Raw genomic sequence first — 4,136 nt, forward strand, 5'->3', positions numbered from 1 at the left:
GAATCACAAGCCGTTTAGGCAAGAGAAAATGTCTCTGGTAATGGCAAAGAGGGACGCAATCGAATGCTGGAGAGGAGAGATGGGGAGAATGAATGGAGAGCAGAGAGGAGGACAGAGAGAGAGAGAGAGAGAGATGGGTAGAAAGAAAGCTTTTAGATGCAGGTTCACTCTGACAAAGAGGAGAAGAAGAGGAGGAAATGAAAGCTGGAGAGGCTGATGATGGTCAACAGAGGAGAATCACTGAGCAAGAAAAAGAAGATGGAGGAGGAAGAAAGATCCTTAGACAGAACTAAACATCCATCCATCCATCCATCCATCCATCCATCCATCCATCCATCCATCCATCCATCCATCCTTCACATCACATCTGGCCTCATCTTAAAAACTAACATGTCTTCATTTTTGACTCTATTTCTTTATTTCCATTAACATCTCATTAAATTAGGATTACTTGGAACAGAATATCTCCAGCACTGCTCTCTCTCTCTCTCTCTCTCTCTCTTTCTTTCTTTCTAAGTGACACTTTGTGTTATAAATCAGATAAATTTGTTAATATTTGTGTTTTTCCATGTCACCTGTGGAGATGTAGGCCAGTCGTAGTTCAGAGAAGATGATCCAGAAGGACGGTACTGGAGAGAAGCAGCAGATTATTAGACCCTCTGACTGTCCAGCTGGTTCATGACATTCAGCTGTTGGTAATGTCGGCCTCCCTGACGCAGATTCTCCTCACCTACTCATTATCTCTGACATATAGACGTCCGACGCCAGGATGAGTCTCCCTCCGGCGTCATGTTGCTCTTTCTTCTCTCTCGTTGTCACGAGGCTCATTTGTCAAATGAATATTTACACGTCCTGCACACATGGAGGACCATTAGGGTCAATTCAATCTGGAAGTCCATATTGATCATCTGCAGGGGTGAAAGTAGGGGGGGTACGGCAGGGTACTGCGTACCCCTAAAAGATTTAGCGGGGTACTGCGTACCCCTAAAAGATTTAGCCGTACCCCTAAAAGATTTAGCGGGGTACTGCGTACCCCTAAAAGATTTAGCGGGGGTACGCAGTACCTGCAAGAGAGGGGAGCGGCTGTCTGCTGTATAAAATCAGTGGGTTCACTGTGCAGCAGTGAGTTCACCCACTAATCAGCCGTGACTGATTCGTTTTTCAAGAACAATCTAAAACACGACTTAATCAGTTAATAAATAACTTTTTCCATTTCATATTGTTTCTGAACTGTTCGTGCTGTAGAGCAGGGCTGCAACACGTCGATCGCTGAGGTTTTGAGTCGATCTCAGCATGAGGTGACAAACTGAACGGCGTCAGGAGGCTGAGAGCAGAACGTTCTCCTCTGGGTCCTTATTAAACGTTCCTAACTTATTAAAGAACAACAAAAAAATCAACATAACGTGTTCAAATTAATGACCCAACAACAATAATAATCTCAGTGATTATTGTTTCAACAAGGTGTTGCGCAATCTGTGCGTTTCGGTTCCATTACCAAATAACGAGCAGAGCAGGAGTTTAAAATTAACTCATCAACCACCTCTGTGTTCATGAGGCTTATTAATGATCGCAAAATAAATATCAAGCCTGCAAACTTAATATCATAAAGGACTGAACGTTTTTAACATAATCTCTGGTCGGCTTGTGGAGCGCAGGAGGTTGCCATGGCAACGGGTGTGCTAATGACAGAGAGAGACGGAGAATAAAATGTGCGAGTGGTTTAGAGTTGATCACCCGTTCAGGTTGTTTTACCTTTGTCTTGGCTCATCACAGCCGCTGTAATTTCTGAACATTCAACAAACGACAAACTTGGACTAATTACCTCGTTCTTTGTGAATATACGTAATTTACAACAAACATCAAACACTGTAAATATGTTTCATTAAGTTTTTAACAAACAAATGGTTTCTACCGCGATAATTGTGTGAAATTAAATTAATTGTCTAATATAAAAATAGTTTGGTGCTGTGGGCTTAGAGTCTGAGAGGCCTCTAAAAATACTGTGTGCACCTAAAAATGGCACCACAGTATTTTGTTTTTTTTATCATGTGCAGTTCGGCATGTTCATCTGTCTTTTTTTATAGTGCTTTCCTGAGGTGGGGACAGGAGCCGTAATGCGACGCGAAACCTTTGTTTGGGGGCGTTGCTTCCAGGTTGGTTTTGGATGGACTTCCGGTTTGTCTCAAATGCAATCTGGATGTTAACAACACGGTGGTCGCCATTGCTGACTCCTTGTTTATTTCCTCTTCAGACTGTGTCATCTCTGTTACAGTACAGTTCCCACTCCCGGGACCTGTAACAGATCGTGGGGGCTCGTCCGGGATCAGCATGCCGCACATCCATGGGCTACTGCTGATCCAATAATATTGACCACCAGGACCTCTCATGCTACATGTTCTCAGAGCCAGGAGTGACCCAGTGTGCAGTAGAGGCCAGTAGCCAGTGAAAAGGGTGTACCAGCCTACAGAGTGCATCACTGTGGACTCAAGTGTCCGAGAGCAGCAAGATATCTTCTGGTGAGAGAAAACAACTGCTGTGGAGCATCAAGAAAAAGTTACACCAGCTAACAGGTAGTGAAGCCCACCTCATCGCAACTTCTCTTGGCGATGTGGAAGGACTGGACTCCAGTCAGCTGACTGGCTGTAACCATTTTCTAGTGATTGACTTTTTGCTTGCTGCCAGAAGCACTAACAGCAGTTTTTTATCCTCCAGAGTCCAGTTATCAAATGAAATGTTTCCTAAATATAGGGATTCACAATTACATGGGATTCTTTCAGTAATATGTTATTTAGGTGGGAACACGTTTGTTCCCAAAAAGCCTTAATCACCGGACAACCCCAGAAGATGTGGTGATGATTTGCTCCATTTGTTCCACAGAGTCTCCAACATGTGTCTCGCTGCCCTGGTGTTTTTCTTAACTGGAGTTACAAAGTATCGAACAAAGTTTTTCCAACTGAACAGCCGCCATGTATTGGAGCTTGAAGTCATCCAGTGTAATTTATTAATCTGTTCTCAGACTTCAGTAAGATTGATAGATTCCCTTCTATTACCCACTTGTTTCTTATGTAGTCTGTATCACCTTGTTTAGATAATAGTATACATTGTACAATATGGAAACAAGTTTTTTGCATGAACTTGACTTCAACAAGGACAGAAACACATGAAAAATTCCTGGTTTGGCCGGTTCCCAATTGTCGCATATATTTTGATTGAAATAGGACCTAACCTGCAGATATCTAAAGAAGTCGTCCTTCTCCAACCCCTTAGATTTCTGAAGTTCCTCAAAACTCTGAAACACCCCCTTCTGGGTAAATGTATAGTAGGTGGTTAATCCTTTTTGGATCCATCCTCTGAATCTCCCATCAATCTTGTTTGGTTTAAAAGCTGAATCAAAGGCACACCATCTGAGTATTCTTATCTGGTCACCCAATTTACACATTTTAACGACCTTACTCCAAGAATCCAGCATGGTGTGTAATATTGACCCATGAGATATATTCAGCCCCTCTTGTAAGTCCTTGTCCATAATACTGATATTAAAGGTATTTCTTCAACTGTTGCTCTTTCCAAATCTTTCCACCTTGCATTGTAAGATGGAGAGCACAGACAGAACACTGGTCTTAATTGGGTTGCAATGAAATAAACCTGTAGATTAGGAAGAACTAGTCCACCTTTCTCTTTCTTTAACTGCAGCGTACTATATCTCACTCTTGCCTTTTTTCTCTGCCAGACATACTGAGATATTAATCTTTCCCACTCTATGAATCGCCAATCTGATATCAGAATAGGTAAACACTGAAATAGGTATAGGAAGCGCGGAGAATGTTCATTCTGACCGACTCCACTCTTGAGTGTAAATTGAAAAAGGGATCAAACTCCATCTCTTCATGTCTGATATCAGATTTGAATTAGGGGCCCATAGTTGACTTCAAAAATCCTGGAAAAGTCCTTGGCAATGTGACCCAAATATTTTATGGATTTGCTTCCCATTTCAATTGAAGAGGCTCCTAATATTGTTTTGTGGGTATAGTTTATTGTTAAACCTGAGTCTTGGTAATGTTTATCTTGTAACCCGAAAGCAAACCAAATTCTCGATCGCTCCCATAAGTACAGTTAGGGTTTTAGCTGGTTTGTTA

This window comes from Poecilia reticulata, chromosome 12 (genome assembly GCF_904066995.2).
Source record: "Poecilia reticulata chromosome 12, P_reticulata-male-v2, whole genome shotgun sequence".
In the NCBI taxonomy this organism is placed as follows: Eukaryota; Metazoa; Chordata; class Actinopteri; order Cyprinodontiformes; family Poeciliidae; genus Poecilia; species Poecilia reticulata.